The 18,016-nt window shown below is 31.9% G+C and overlaps 1 long non-coding RNA gene across 1 annotated transcript; it reads left to right on the top strand.

Annotated features, from left to right (window-relative positions):
- Positions 1–1,885: 1,885 nt before the first annotated feature.
- Positions 1,886–16,615, top strand: LOC148626741 (uncharacterized). Its single transcript, XR_015922310.1, has 5 exons — positions 1,886–1,992; positions 12,095–12,152; positions 12,678–12,817; positions 13,398–13,514; positions 15,018–16,615. It is a non-coding gene; the product is annotated as an uncharacterized LOC148626741 (long non-coding RNA).
- The last annotated feature ends 1,401 nt before the right edge of the window (positions 16,616–18,016 follow it).

The following is an 18,016-nucleotide window of genomic DNA, read 5'->3' as shown; positions in this document are numbered from 1 at the left end:
TACCATATGTTTTAATCTTTTTTAATATACCTTTGTGCTAAACTTTATCAAACGTTATCAAAAAATCACAAAAAAAACAAAACAGTTCATTTTCTTTTCTCAAGAGAATTTAAAATGTTACTGTATATCTCAAGAAGTTGATGCACGGTAAACTATTTTGGCAGAAAACCAGATTGGTACTGATAAATTAGCTTATTACTATATAGATGATTATATACATGTTTAAATATAATTCTTTCCATGACTTTGCAACACAACTTATTAACGATATTGGTCTATAGTTTGAAGGCAAAGAGGGGTCTCCTTTCTTGAATAAAGCAGTAACATTTGCCATCTTCCAGCTAGTTGGGTATTTGCATTGTTGGATTGATTTATTAAAAAAATTCTTTAAGGGGATAGCGACTTTTTTTCTGGACAAAGCTGGAGCATCCTATGACTAACAATATCTGGTCTCGATGCTTTTTGGGGTTTTAAGATCTTTAATATATCAACGATTTAGTTTTCATCTATTCTAATATTTGAAATACAACTATTTGTCCTACTTTCGAAGTCTGATAACTAATGGTTTTCCTCCTCTAGTTTTGAGAAAATATTTATTCAGTTATGTACATTTTTTCATCATCTGTGTATACTATGTCACTTAATGCATCATCGTTTATTATATTTTGAAGGGGCGGGATAGAATTTGTACCTTTGTTTGATTTTATCAGCATTTTCACAATCTTCGAATACGCTTTAGGATTATTTACATTTTCTAAGATATAATTGTCAAGATTACTTTCAAATTTACCTATGGCAGCTTTTTTAAAATTATTGACTCTGTTTCTATGCTTCTTGTACCTCAGAATATCACTTTCAATTTTTGATTTCAACGCTTTTTTTCTAGAACGGTCACGCTTTCTAATTTCCTTTCTAAGTTTGTTATTAAACCAACATTTATCATTTTTTTTTCTAATGATAACTTCTTTGGTTGGAATGCACTCCTTCGCGATGGACAGAAATGTTTCCGTAAACATTTCTGTGATAACATCCACATCTGCGCCATCGGGAAGGAGTATATCCCAATACAAGGCCTCTAGTTTCTCGGCAAATTTTTGTTGGTCAGTTTGGTCGTAAGGCCGGACAAGAGACAGGATCTTTGTTTGGATATACCAAATATACAATACATGCGTCGTGGTCACTTACAGATCTGGGAATATCAAAGACATCGGCAATGGTGTACGATGCTGTGTCGCTTATAATAATAAGATCTAATAAAGATCTTCGATTATCAGTTGTTCTAGTAGGCTTGTTAATCACATTTGTAAAATTGAACAGATTTATTGTGTCAACAAGTCTATTGTTATCAATCATAAATAGATCCGAATTTAAATCACCCGTGACCACAATGTTTTCAGTGAACTGGTAGCTCAACCCTATCGCATGATTTAATCGTGTAAAAAAATCAACATCAGTTGCCAGGGCACGATAAATATTACAGAGTACAAATCTTTGACCCTTTGCGCTGATCTCAACCCAAAGTGTTTTGTCGATATCATTTTCTAAAATATTCAGTTTTTTTACACGAATATCGCCTTTTGTATATATTAATATACCGCCACCAAAGTTAATACGATCTTTTCTGATGACGGATTTAGAAAAGGATTCAAGAAGTATATCTTCATCTTTTATATTTGGATCTAAGTGTGTTTCCGTTATGGTTATGATATCCAAATCCTCACAGAACATGTTTAAAAAATCTAGTTTGTTCCGAATACTTTGTATACTAATGTTACATAGTGAAAGGGAGTTGTCGTTACTGGAGGAGCTAATAGAAAACTTTGAGGAGTTAATTATAGGACCTGGATTCATTTCAACATTTCCTTTAATGCGAATGAAGTGTAGTACAAAAAGCAGGAAAAAAACTATGTCTACTTTGGGGTGTACTGATTGAAGAAATGAAAGGCCGATGACGAAAAATGTACAATTAATATTAATGAGAAGCTGATCAAGGTAGGTTGAATTTCTATAATTTAGGGATATTGATTTAATCAGTTTTCTGTTGTGAAATAAACCAATGGCTGCTCTGTAAGATCATTACATGCCATCTAACACAGAGACAGAAGTTGCAGATATGATGATATAACAGCTACTGTCAAAGAGTATTACACATGTCAATTCACCATCACCAACTTTAGAAACATAACATAAAACACATACATTATATACAAAGCAAATTACAAAGACTTGAAGAAAATACATATATAACATATACGTCATAGAGGCTGAGTGGGGATTGGGATTTGACTATGTAATATATTTACATATGTATTTAGGGACGTATCATTGTTTTAGCTGGGAGGCCTAGGGGATAGTCATTTAGAATTGAAAGTTGGAGAAAAAAACAAAGAACCACTCGCCTAAATATAGGGATATTTTTAGGTCCCCCCTCTTCAAGCTAGGGAAAATACTTTATCCCTCTTTTTCATTTATAGTTATTGTACAGATATGTAAATTGCGGTATACCCAAAGTAAAAATTCAGCATCAATAATATGATGGGTGGACAGATACCGAGTGTGTTCCAATATTGGTAGCCATGTCATATTTGTTGGTAGCTTCATTACAATGAGGACATGCAAATATAAGACTTTTTATATAATTATACACTGTCATAAGTCTTTTTATATAATTTGCATCTCAGCAATTAGGAAAGTTTTGAGAAATGATCACCATCTATAGAGATAGATAAAAACCTGTACTCTCCTTTTCCATCAAAACAAAACAGTGATATGCCCTATTTCTTGACCAGCCCCCCTCCCAGACAAAAAAATGATACGTCCCTTACGATTAATATGTTAACATTTTGTTGCTTAAAGTACATCAAATCTTAATCGTCGATCGGAACGACTGTTTTATTACTTGAAGAGGTGAACTGCCCTTATCAGAAATGTAGCATTCTGTCTTTCCCTGCCAAATGAAACAAAATAAAACAACCGAGTTCTTTGAATCGGATTGTGTCTTGGAGTCCAGTAAGCCAGGAAGGTTCATGGTGTGCCAGAGTGTGTCCTGTATGTCCGTATATGTTTGTATCTAAAACACAATAAGTTTAGTAAAGTTGTTGATGAGTGTGAACATCATTTTAATGTGAAGTTCGGTGTGATTAACATACTTGTAAATGAATAAATTCGCATATATCCACAGGAAACACAATAACTGATACCAAAATCTTATTATTTCATGTAGATTTACTGAATTCTTGAAAATAAACACCAAATTACCCCCAGCAAATACTAGCAAATACAATTTCTGATACCCTGGCAACCCCCTTATTAGGCACGAGACCGCAATTAATTTTCAAGTGCATTTCAATATACACATTTGAGCAGATTAAAAAAATTCCACTGGCGCAAACTGAATAAAACTTCTCTGGCCTAAAGATATGTACAAACAAAATTTTATATATATATTGTAGAAAATTTTACCGTCATTTTCTGAAATTAATACATATAATTCGGAGATGGGGTAAACATGACAAATGAACTGAGTTAAAAGTCCTAAATTTTAACCTTCTTCCACTGAACCAAATCACAACTTTTAGTCAGAATTGATTAATGAAAAAAAATCCCTTGTAATTTTAACCTATTTTCTACCAATTAGAGGCAAAACTTCAGCAAATAAGTCTCCAGTAAAAATATGAAAAAATGTGGAAGGTACCTACTACCAAAGTGGGAACTATACAACGAAAACCAAAAATTAATTGTGTTCTCGTACCTAATATATTAGTTCAATAAATGTGCTCAATTTGAATAAAACTGCACTCATGTCAAGATGAACCATTTTTAACTTCAAGTACAAAGTTTCATCATGATTAGTTGAAAAATATATAAGTTATAGCAAATTTAGTATCAGTGGTACATTGCATGACTCGCATGTCCAACGGTCAAAGGAAATAAGGCCCCTCTAAAATGTACATCTTTTTTTGTAAATAAAATATTTTTGTGATTCTTTACATTGGCTGCATCATATTATGTGTATTTGATGCAATACAGTTCAGTTTACTCAAGTTCCAGCTGCTTTAAGGCCAAAAATTGGGTTTTTATACATGCGGCCATGGTCAATGCACTTTCAGACCATGTATAGGGGTACACATATAAAAACTCATTTTATGATGCTGACAATGACTTAAATTGATTAACTTCAAACATAAAGTGGTCTACACATATCTAATGTACATTGAAAACAATAAGAAGTGGTTTCAAAGCTAAAACTGTCACTCCAGATCAATTTAAACCAGACCTGTACAGAGCTTGTTCAAGTGCGATTGTGTCCGATATTAAAAGTTAGCCTTTATTTGGGTTTTGAATGATGAAAAATCTGAAACAAATGTAAGATAATGTAAGGTTCTAAGCTTATCAGGTACATAAGCAGACAGTCAGCTGTATTTTTCCAGTTTTTCTACAAAAAATTTCATTTTTGAAACCTTATAGTGAATGCGGAACTCTAAAATTAGGTGTTTTTTAGACATCACAAGGTATATACATGTAGTGACTTACATTAGATGCATTAATATCAATGGAATGAATATATTAGTTTTTTTTCACATTATTTATATTATTTACTAGCAAATACAAAAGATTCAGAGCAATAAAACACATATCTGTGATTTTATAGATCCTAAGACAAGGCTGTGAAAACCCCTGATTTTGCCATATTTCATTGACTGGGTTCATAAAAATTACACTAAATTGTCAGATTTCTGCCTAAACCTTGTTCATAAAGTATGTTTTTTCTTGATTTGATGTTCCTAGTGTATAGTTAGAGGAGAAAAACTCAAAGCTGTACAATATTTTCCCCACTGGTCTATATTTCATACCTAGCACCTTAGCAAAAGTGCAATTTCAATGGAAAATCCCATAGAAACCATATTTTTTTATTTTAATTTCAGAAAATAGAGAATAAAGGGCCAAAATCTTATTCTTTCATGTAGATTTACTGAATTCTTGAAAATAAACACCAAATTACCCCCAGCAAATACTAGCCAATACAATTTCTGATACCCTGGCAACCCCCTTATTAGATCAATAAATGTGCTCAATTTGAATAAAAACTGCACTCATGTCAAGATGAACCTTTTTTGACTTCAAGTACAAAGGTTCATCATGATTAGTTGAAAAATATATAAGTTATAGCAAATTTAGTATCAGTGGTACATTGCATGACTCGCATGTCCAATGGTCGAAGGAAATAAGGCTCCTCTAAAATGTACATCTTTTTTTTGTAAATAAAATATTTTTGTGATTCTTTACATTGGTTGCATCATATTATGTGTATTTGATGCAATACAGTTCAGTTTACTCAAGTTCCAGCTGCTTTAAGGCCAAAAATTGGGTTTTTATACATGCGGCCATGGTCAATGCACTTTTAGACCATGTATAAGGGTACACATATGAAAACTCATTTTATGATGCTGACAATGACTTAAATTGATTAACTTCAAACATAAAGTGGTCTACACATATCTAATGTACATTGAAAACAATAAGAAGTGGTTTCAAAGCTAAAACTGTCACTCCAGATCAATTTAAACCAGACCTGTACAGAGCTTGTTCAAGTGCGATTGTGTCCGATATTAAAAGTTAGCCTTTATTTGGGTTTTGAATGATGAAAAATCTGAAACAAATGTAAGATAATGTAAGGTTCTAAGCTTATCATGTACATAAGCAGACAGTCAGCTGTATTTTTCCAGTTTTTCTACAAAAAATTTCATTTTTGAAACCTTATAGTGAATGCGGAACTCTAAAATTAGGTGTTTTTTAGACATCACAAGGTATATACATGTAGTGACTTACATTAGATGCATGAATATCAATGGAATGAATATATTAGGTTTTTTTCACATTATTTATATTATTTACTAGCAAATACAAAAGATTCAGACCAATAAAACACATATCTGTGATTTTATAGATCCTAAGACAAGGCTGTGAAAACCCCTGATTTTGCCATATTTCATTGACTGGGTTCATAAAAATTACACTAAATTGTCAGATTTCTGCCTAAACCTTGTTCATAAAGTATGTTTTTTCTTGATTTGATGTTCCTAGTGTATAGTTAGAGGAGAAAAACTCAAAGCTGTACAATATTTTCCCCACTGGTCTATATTTCATACCTAGCACCTTAGCAAAAGTGCAATTTCAATGGAAAATCCCATAGAAACCATATTTTTTTATTTTAATTTCAGAAAATAGAGAATAAAGGGCCAAAATCTTATTCTTTCATGTAGATTTACTGAATTCTTGAAAATAAACACCAAATTACCCCCAGCAAATACAGTTTCTAATACCCTGGCAACCCCCTTATTAGATCAATAAATGTGCTCAATTTGAATAAAAGCTGCACTCATGTCAAGATGAACCTTTTTTGACTTCAAGTACAAAGTTTCATCATGATTAGTTGAAAAATATATAAGTTATAGCAAATTTAGTATCTGTGGTACATTGCATGACTCGCATGTCCAATGGTCGAAGGAAATAAGGCCCCTCTAAAATGTACATCTTTTTTTTGTAAATGAAATATTTTTGTGATTCTTTACATTGGCTGCATCATATTATGTGTATTTGATGCAATAAAGTTCAGTTTACTCAAGTTGAAGCTGCTTTAAGGCCAAAAATGGGTTTTTCAACATGCGGCCATGGTCGATGCACTTTTAGACCATGTATAGGGGTACACATATAAAAACCAATTTTATGATGCTGACAATGACTTAAATTGATCAACTTCAAACATAAAGTGGTATACACATATCTAATGTACATTGAAAACAATAAGAAGTGGTTTCAAAGCTAAAACTGTCACTCCAGATCAATTTAAACCAGACCTGTACAGATCTTGTTCAAGTGCGATTGTGTCCGATATTAAAAGTTAGCCTTTATTTGGGTTTTGAATGATGAAAAATCTGAAACAAATGGAAGATAATGTAGGGTTCTAAGTTTATCAGGTACATAAGCAGACAGTCAGCTGTATTTTTCCAGTTTTTCTACAAAAAATTTCATTTTTGAAACCTTATAGTGTATGCGGAACTCTAAAATTAGGTGTTTTTTAGACATCACAAGGTATATACATGTAGTGACTTACATTAGATGCATGAATATCAATGGAATGAATATATTAGTTTTTTTTTTCACATTATTTATATTATTTACTAGCAAATACAAAAGATTCAGACCAAGAAAACACATATCTGTGATTTTATAGATCCTAAGACAAGGCTGTGAAAACCCCTGATTTTGCCATATTTCATTGACTGGGTTCATAAAAATTACACTAAATTGTCAAATTTCTGCCTAAACCTTGTTCATAAGGTATGTTTTTTGTTGATTTGACGATCCTAGTGTATAGTTAGAGGAGAAAAAATCAAAGCTGTACAATATTTTCCCCACTGGTCTATATTTCATACCTAGCACCTTAGCAAAAGTGCAATTTCAATGGAAAATCCCATAGAAACCATATTTTTTTATTTTAATTTCAGAAAATAGAGAATAAAGGGCCAAAATCTTATTCTTTCATGTAGATTTACTGAATTCTTGAAAATAAACACCAAATTACCCCCAGCAAATACTAGCCAATACAATTTCTGATACCCTGGCAACCCCCTTATTAGATCAATAAATGTGCTCAATTTGAATAAAACTGCACTCATGTCAAGATGAACCATTTTTAACTTCAAGGACAAAGTTTCATCATGATTAGTTGAAAAATATATAAGTTATAGCAAATTTAGTATCAGTGGTACATTGCATGACTCGCATGTCCAATGGTCGAAGGAAATAAGGCCCCTCTAAAATGTACATCTTTTTTTTGTAAATAAAATATTTTTGTGATTCTTTACATTGGTTGCATCATATTATGTGTATTTGATGCAATACAGTTCAGTTTACTCAAGTTCCAGCTGCTTTAAGGCCAAAAATTGGGTTTTTATACATGCGGCCATGGTCAATGCACTTTTAGACCATGTATAGGGGTACACATATGAAAACTCATTTTATGATGCTGACAATGACTTAAATTGATCAACTTCAAACATAAAGTGGTCTACACATATCTAACGTACATTGAAAACAATAAGAAGTGCTTTCAAAGCTAAAACTGTCACTCCAGATCAATTTAAACCAGACCTGTACAGAGCTTGTTCAAGTGCGATTGTGTCCGATATTAAAAGTTAGCCTTTATTTGGGTTTTGAATGATGAAAAATCTGAAACAAATGTAAGATAATGTAAGGTTCTAAGCTTATCAGGTACATAAGCAGACAGTCAGCTGTATTTTTCCAGTTTTTCTACAAAAAATTTCATTTTTGAAACCTTATAGTGAATGCGGAACTCTAAAATTAGGTGTTTTTTAGACATCACAAGGTATATACATGTAGTGACTTACATTAGATGCATGAATATCAATGGAATGAATATATTAGGTTTTTTTCACATTATTTATATTATTTACTAGCAAATACAAAAGATTCAGACCAATAAAACACATATCTGTGATTTTATAGATCCTAAGACAAGGCTGTGAAAACCCCTGATTTTGCCATATTTCATTGACTGGGTTCATAAAAATTACACTAAATTGTCAGATTTCTGCCTAAACCTTGTTCATAAAGTATGTTTTTTCTTGATTTGATGTTCCTAGTGTATAGTTAGAGGAGAAAAACTCAAAGCTGTACAATATTTTCCCCACTGGTCTATATTTCATACCTAGCACCTTAGCAAAAGTGCAATTTCAATGGAAAATCCCATAGAAACCATATTTTTTTATTTTAATTTCAGAAAATAGAGAATAAAGGGCCAAAATCTTATTCTTTCATGTAGATTTACTGAATTCTTGAAAATAAACACCAAATTACCCCCAGCAAATACAGTTTCTAATACCCTGGCAACCCCCTTATTAGATCAATAAATGTGCTCAATTTGAATAAAAGCTGCACTCATGTCAAGATGAACCTTTTTTGACTTCAAGTACAAAGTTTCATCATGATTAGTTGAAAAATATATAAGTTATAGCAAATTTAGTATCAGTGGTACATTGCATGACTCGCATGTCCAATGGTCGAAGGAAATAAGGCCCCTCTAAAATGTACATCTTTTTTTTGTAAATGAAATATTTTTGTGATTCTTTACATTGGCTGCATCATATTATGTGTATTTGATGCAATAAAGTTCAGTTTACTCAAGTTGAAGCTGCTTTAAGGCCAAAAATGGGTTTTTAAACATGCGGCCATGGTCGATGCACTTTTAGACCATGTATAGGGGTACACATATAAAAACCAATTTTATGATGCTGACAATGACTTAAATTGATCAACTTCAAACATAAAGTGGTATACACATATCTAATGTACATTGAAAACAATAAGAAGTGGTTTCAAAGCTAAAACTGTCACTCCAGATCAATTTAAACCAGACCTGTACAGATCTTGTTCAAGTGTGATTGTGTCCGATATTAAAAGTTAGCCTTTATTTGGGTTTTGAATGATGAAAAATCTGAAACAAACGGAAGATAATGTAGGGTTCTAAGTTTATCAGGTACATAAGCAGACAGTCAGCTGTATTTTTCCAGTTTTTCTACAAAAAATTTCATTTTTGAAACCTTATAGTGTATGCGGAACTCTAAAATTAGGTGTTTTTTAGACATCACAAGGTATATACATGTAGTGACTTACATTAGATGCATGAATATCAATGGAATGAATATATTAGTTTTTTTTTTTCACATTATTTATATTATTTACTAGCAAATACAAAAGATTCAGACCAATAAAACACATATCTGTGATTTTATAGATCCTAAGACAAGGCTGTGAAAACCCCTGATTTTGCCATATTTCATTGACTGGGTTCATAAAAATTACACTAAATTGTCAAATTTCTGCCTAAACCTTGTTCATAAAGTATGTTTTTTGTTGATTTGATGATCCTAGTGTATAGTTAGAGGAGAAAAAATCAAAGCTGTACAATATTTTCCCCACTGGTCTATATTTCATACCTAGCACCTTAGCAAAAGTGCAATTTCAATGGAAAATCCCATAGAAACCATATTTTTTTATTTTAATTTCAGAAAATAGAGAATAAAGGGCCAAAATCTTATTCTTTCATGTAGATTTACTGAATTCTTGAAAATAAACACCAAATTACCCCCAGCAAATACTAGCCAATACAATTTCTGATACCCTGGCAACCCCCTTATTAGATCAATAAATGTGCTCAATTTGAATAAAAACTGCACTCATGTCAAGATGAACCTTTTTTGACTTCAAGTACAAAGGTTCATCAAGATTAGTTGAAAAATATATAAGTTATAGCAAATTTAGTATCAGTGGTACATTGCATGACTCGCATGTCCAATGGTCGAAGGAAATAAGGCCCCTCTAAAATGTACATCTTTTTTTTGTAAATGAAATATTTTTGTGATTCTTTACATTGGTTGCATCATATTATGTGTATTTGATGCAATACAGTTCAGTTTACTCAAGTTGAAGCTGCTTTGAGGCCAAAAATGGGTTTTTCAACATGCGGCCATGGTCGATGCACTTTTAGACCATGTATAGGGGTACACATATAAAAACTCATTTTATGATGCTGACAATGACTTAAATTGATCAACTTCAAACATAAAGTGGTCTACACATATCTAATGTACATTGGAAACAATAAGAAGTGGTTTCAAAGCTAAAACTGTCACTCCAGATCAATTTAAACCAGACCTGTACAGAGCTTGTTCAAGTGTGATTGTGTCCGATATTAAAAGTTAGCCTTTATTTGGGTTTTGAATGATGAAAAATCTGAAACAAATGTAAGATAATGTAGGGTTCTAAGTTTATCAGGTACATAAGCAGACAGTCAGCTGTATTTTTCCAGTTTTTCTTCAAAAAATTTCATTTTTGAAACCTTATAGTGTATGCGGAACTCTAAAATTAGGTGTTTTTTAGACATCACAAGGTATATACATGTAGTGACTTACATTAGATGCATGAATATCAATGGAATGAATATATTAGTTTTTTTTCACATTATTTATATTATTTACTAGCAAATACAAAAGATTCAGACCAATAAAACACATATCTGTGATTTTATAGATCCTAAGACAAGGCTGTGAAAACCCCTGATTTTGCCATATTTCATTGACAAGGTTCATAAAAATTACACTAAATTGTCAGATTTCTGCCTAAACCTTGTTCGTAAAGTATGTTTTTTCTTGATTTGATGTTCCTAGTGTATAGTTAGAGGAGAAAAACTCAAAGCTGTACAATATTTTCCCCACTGGTCTATATTTCATACCTAGCACCTTAGCAAAAGTGCAATTTCAATGGAAAATCCCATAGAAACCATATTTTTTTATTTTAATTTCAGAAAATAGAGAATAAAGGGCCAAAATCTTATTATTTCATGTAAATTTACTGAATTCTTGAAAATAAACACCAAATTACCCCCAGCAAATACAATTTCTGATACCCTGGCAACCCCCTTATTAGATCAATAAATGTGCTCAATTTGAATAAAAACTGCACTCATGTCAAGATGAAACTTTTTCTGGCTTCAAGTACAAAGGTTCATCATGATTAGTTGAAACATATATAAGTTATAGCAAATTTAGTATCAGTGGTACATTGCATGACTCGCATGTCCAATGGTCGAAGGAGATAAGGCCCCTCTAAAATGCACATCTTTTTTTTTTAAATGAAATATTTTTGTGATTCTTTACATTGGTTGCATCATATTATGTGTATTTGATGCAATAAAGTTCAGTTTACTCAAGTTGCAGCTGCTTTAAGGCCAAAAATGGGTTTTTAAACATGCAGCCATGGTCAATGCACTTTTAGACCATGTATAGGGGTACACATATAAAAACTCATTTTATGATGCTGACAATGACTTGAATTGATCAACTTCAAACATAAAGTGGTCTACACATATCTAATGTACATTGAAAACAATAAGAAGTGGTTTCAAAGCTAAAACTGTCACTTCAGATCAATTTAAACCAGACCTGTACAGAGCTTACCTTGATAACCTTACAGATATCATTTAGGTACAGAATCTGAAACATTTCTCTTTCAGACTCTTAAAACCTGCAGTGTGGAAAGTACTTAGAACTGTTATAGAAGGTGAAAATTAGGTATACTTTTAGAGAATTAAGCACAACTATTGACATAATACAAGTCATTGTTATTATTTACAATGAATTTGTATTATCAATTAGAAAATGTGACTATGAATAGACAAAACAAGGAAATACATGTAAAGGAACTAAAATGGTTACTAAGGAAAATGTCACAGTGCTCGTGTGATGGACTTAATATCCTTTATAATAGTACCAATGCTAATTTTATTTAATAACATTATTCTAGAGAATGATATACGAAATGATGATTTTCTGAGCAGTTTGATTCCATGACAGTGCTTGATTCAAAAGTCACACCAAACACATGTAGAATGGATTAATGATTTGGATTTATACATGCACACTATTTTCTTTTGGTATATAGCTAACATAGATTTGTGGCTATTTTTTATTATATTTTTTTTTTAAGTTTGTCTCACCCAAAATCATACTTTGTCTTCACTTTACCTTACTTTCTAACAATATCCTTTCATTTCTTCACATCAAAGGATCCCAGACTGTATATTGTACAATTTGCAGGAAAAATAATTGCTGAAATCAAACTGTAACCAAGGAAAGATGGGGAATTTAACAAGTACAAGTAAAGGGAAAGGCAGAAACAAATCACGGAAGTTATTTGCATAAAGTGGCATTAAAGGGCAGCGGTACATGTTATTACTGTAAGTGGTATGGAACATTGAAAGACTGGTAGAATTATTCCGAATCACTTAACAATAGAAAAGTTGTTTCAAGGTCAAATAAGTTCCATAAAACTAATTAAGTTCTTGATGTTTGAAAGATGTTTCATTAGCTATGAACTGTAATGTGAATGACAGTTGATGATAACAGCATAAACACGCTATATGGAATAAATGTAAATATATCTAAGTTGAAGAAAATACATAAAGTTATATTGGATAAGATGTCAACAGTTATAAATACTTGACTGTCAAAAGCAATGATAGAACAGGCTTGTTCTTACAGTTTGATGAATAATTCTTTTTTGTCAACTTTGACCAAAGGTTTCTTGGAACCATGATTTGGTTATAATATATTTCTGTCTTTACACCATGATCTTTTTGGTTTTGTTAAGTAAATATCAGAACAACAGAAAAGAATTATTTGATATAAGAAAATTTGATCTGAAGTCACAAGTATATGTCAAAGGAGGTAATACTGATAACATTAATGATATCATATTTTATTTGTATCTTTTATACTGGAGTATGTATTCTAAATAGTATTTCATTTCTTTTTCAGACTTTAAAATACATATTATGTGTAATAAAAACTTAGATTAGAACTGTGGTTCGTACAAGTTATGAATCCTGGGAGTAAACCTTAGTTTTTAGCACAAACTGTGGTTTAAAAGTCAAGGTATGTATTTGGAGGATAGGCTTTAGTTTTTAGTAATTGTAGTAAGAATTAGTTCCAAGGTTAAATGTTAAATTAAAACATGTAGTTAGTAAATTTAATGACATCATGATTTTCAAACAGATTTGAAATTACAGCAATAAAGACTTTGGATGTAAACAACGTGTTAAGTAAGCTGTAAGGAATGCTTGTAAATACCTGTATACAAAATGTTGAAGAAAAAATGTCATAAAGCAGTGATATCATATAAATAACAAGACAGTTAAACCTTTGATGAATAGATTTGCTTTACATAAGGGTTAAAAAAAGGTCTAAAATACTGTCACAAGAGATTACAGTTCATTAAGTATTGATTTTCTCCATTGATATTTATGCAGTAGTTTGTAAACTTTATCGGAAGTGTTTTGTAATCATATAAACAATTCACTTTCTATGAGAACAGCATTCTGTTCATAATTTTAGCATGTTATTAAAACCACGGCATTTGTAAATTATTGTAAATATGTTTGTGCCATTTATTATTATTATTATTATGGATTCTGTTTTTCTCCCATTCTAAGCCTACACTGTGAGTTTTCCGCTACCAATTAAAAAGTGCCAATATTTGTTAAATACAGACTTGATCCTTGGGAATGTTTACGGCGACTGACCACGAGGGTCAGCTCTTGCTGTAACCCAATATCCCCAGGATCATGTACCAATTGACCAGTCAGATGAATGCATGTACATGATCACGCATGTATCATGCATGCACATCAGAGATAAATCGATCTTACACTCATGACCCATAGAAATCCGATACAATCATTAATAGATTGACCAATCTATTATGACATGTATTTTACGGACAAACATTATTTTATTTTCCTATAAATGTTCTTTCCTAGAGAGACCATATTTATATTGCTGCTTGTTCCAATGTTAAACATGAACATCATACATGTAGTTATGTTGCTACAAGATTGAAGTCATCACTACAGAAGTTTTATGGTCGTCATCATGAACTCGTGGATCGTTATGGTGTATCCAACAGCACCATGAAAACTGATTTATTCAACGGGTCATAGTTTTCCTTTCCTCGTTTGTCTACCCCGGACTTGACTTTTTATGAGCAACTCGGCGGGTGTTTCCAGAAAGGCAGAGGACGATTACCCTACCGGTGCACCTGGTCCATGTTTCCAGTTTTTAGTGGAGTCCGAGTTGCTCATTTAATTTTGTTACTTTGTATGTATGATTTTAGTTACTTTATGTTCTTTGTTTTGTATTTCTGTTTTCCATGTCTTGTCTTTGTCCCTGGATTACATTCTTTTGATTACCGCTATAACCTTGGTTGCCTTGTTTACTCTTTCTAACATTTAATGAAAGAAAACCTGTCCAAGATGTCCTTTATTTTTTATCACAGAGGTATTTATTTCTCTTTATTTGAACATTGTCATCTGAGTTAATTGACTAAAGTGAATTCAATATTTTTGTATGACCGACATTGAATTATTTATCTGTTAAAAGTACCACTCGTGTTAAGCCTGACGCTGGACTTCCTGAACAAGATGTGTGACAACGGAGGCGATATTGATAACCCTACAGATTTCATTTATGTACAGAAATCTGAAACATTCCACTTTCAGACTCTTAAAATCTGCAGTGTGAAAAAAACTTGGAACTGATGTAGAAGGTGAAGATTAGGTATACTTTTAGAGAATTAAGCACAACTATTGACATAATACAAGTCATTGTTATTATTTACAATGAGTTTGTATTATCAATCAGAAAATGTGACTATGAATAGTCAGAACAAGGAAATACATGAAAAGGAACTAAAATGGTTACTAAGGAAAAGGTCACAGTGCTCGTGTGATGGACTTAATATCCTTTAAAGTAGTAACAATGCTAATTTTATTTAATAACATTATTGTTCTGGAGAACGATGTGAGAAATGATGATTTTCTGAACAGTCTTGTCCCATGTTAGTGCTTGATGAAAATGTTAGACCATATACATGTAGAATGGATTACTAATTTGGATTTATACCAGCGAACTTCTAGTGTTTTCTTCAGGTATATAGCAAAAATATACTTTTTGTGGTCTATTGTTTATCATATTTGTTTTTTAGAAGTTTGTTTCACACAAAATCATACTTTTTAACAATATCTTTGAATCACATTACATCAACTGATCTCAAACTGAACAGAATTATTTGATATGATGATATCTGAGCTTAAGTTACAAAATGTATGTCAAGGGAGGTAGTACATGCACTGATAAAATTAATGATATCAGATTTCATTTGTATATTTCATACTTGAATATTTATTGTAAATGGTATTTCATTTCATTTTCAGACTTTTAAATAAAACATTTGTGTAATGCAAAACTAGTGTTAGAATTGTGGTTAAGACAAGTTATGTATCCTGGGAGAGAGTAATCAAGGGAACCAAGGTTATAGGGTAATCAAAGAATGTAGGGACAAAGACCAGACATGGAAAACAGACATTCACAACAAAGAACATAGAGTAACTAAAATCATACATACAAAGTAACAAAAGCAAATTAGCAACTCGGACTCCACTAAAAACTGGGAGCATGGACCAGGTGCACCGGTAGGGTAAGCGTCCTCTGCTTTTCTAGAAACACCCGCCGAGTTGCTCATAAAAAGTCAAGTACGGGATAGACGAAAGAGGAAATTATAACACGTTGAACAAATCAGTTTTCATGGCGCCGATGGATACACCGTAACGATCCACGAGTTCATGATGACGGCCATAAAACTTTTGTAGTGATGACTTCAATCTTGTAGCAATATAAGTTGGGTCAATCTTGTAGCAATATAAGTTAAGTAAGCCTTAGTTGGTAGCACAAACTGTGGTTTAAATGACGAGGTATGTATTATTATTTCAGGTGATTAAGTAATGATTTTCTCTATCGTTATTTAAGCAGTAGTTTGTAAACTGTATTGAAAGTATCTTGTAATCATATAAACCATTGACCTTATTTTAGAACAGTATTATGTTGTTAAAACCAGACAAATATTGTAATTATGTTTGTGCCAATTAATTATTACTTCTGATTATGTTTTTTCCCCATTCTAAGCCGCCACCATGATTAAAGTGCACATAAATTTATACTACTGGCTGCTTTAATTTTCTATCAGAAAAGGTGTTTTTTTCTCGTTCTTTTGACATTGTTACCCTAGTTGGCTAACTAAGGTGAATATTATTAAACATTGAGTTTATGACTTTAACTCGGCTTAATTTATAATAAAGACCAAATGGCCATATATGGTAGGCATTTGAAGTTTCAAAATCCTTAACACATTTACCCAGCAATGACACCTCATATATTTGGTCACAATAGGCATAATACACTACATGTGAAGAAGTACATTTTGATGCATCAAAACTGATTTTACCGAGCATCTGATGAAGTGCCATTGTAGTTTACCTAGTATAGTATCACAATTGTTTGCTTTGATACAGCTTAAACAATATACTGTAGCTACAGCTATAAAAATGATAAATTAATATTGCATGATATTTGGCAGAAATGAGCAAAGTATAGCCTCCCCCTTTTTCATTTATTTTCTATTGGATCTGTCACCCCACCCTCGACATCTGACCCTGAGTCACAACATTTGGAAAAAGTGTGTATTATTGTATACCTTTTGAAATATTGTTTGTTTAGGTCAAATTTAAAAAAAAAGATAGGTGTTTCCCATTACCCTACTCATCCTATTTTTTAGCTAAATTTAAAGTAGCCTAACTTCTCAATAACACTGTTTAAGTCAGAATAATTCTTCCATAGACGTAATGTAAATATAAAGTGAACAAATCCTTACTTACCTACCCTTTTTTAAAGTGTAATACTGGAAACACATATTTTGTTTGCCGTAGAATAGTAATAGCATACATTTACTTGTACATGTATCAACTGCAGTTCATATAATTTATGCATATATGGTTTAAAAATAAAATATTCTGATTGCACAAATCCGGCATATATTTGGTATTTTCAAAAGAACAGACTATATATTTATTTTTATATGGATTCCATGAAATTACACAAAGGTCTCGTAAATAAAGTAAGCAGCAGGACTTTATTTGACTGCATACAAGTACATATTTTCCGCTGTAGTCTAACCCCCAATAAGGGTTGGGAGATCCTTGGTCTTATCTCGAAAATGGGTAGAAATATTTGCTTAGTCTTGTGATTAGCAAGGTATGGGAACCAATCTATCCACTGCGGTAGTCTACATAACCACCATACCATTACTTTACCGAATATCTGCGAAGACAAAGAAAATATAAATATCTTTGAAAAAAAATATGTTGTAGATTTAATAAGGCTAAACAATTTCCCTTTTTATTAAAAAAAAGAGGTACGTAAATTTTGCTATATGTTCACCTGTAAATCAGTTTAGAAAAATACTCATATAAATACATTTGGACACACGCATAGGTAAATTTGCGCTTTATCCTGAACAAATGCTAACTTACATATTGTGCAAATTT

This window comes from Perna viridis, chromosome 1 (genome assembly GCF_037379345.1).
Source record: "Perna viridis isolate PV_CMFRI_1.1 ecotype Kerala chromosome 1, ASM3737934v1, whole genome shotgun sequence".
Lineage (NCBI taxonomy): Eukaryota > Metazoa > Mollusca > Bivalvia > Mytilida > Mytilidae > Perna > Perna viridis.
The sequence above is the reverse complement of the archived record's forward strand: the minus strand, read 5'-3'. Positions and strand labels throughout refer to the sequence as shown.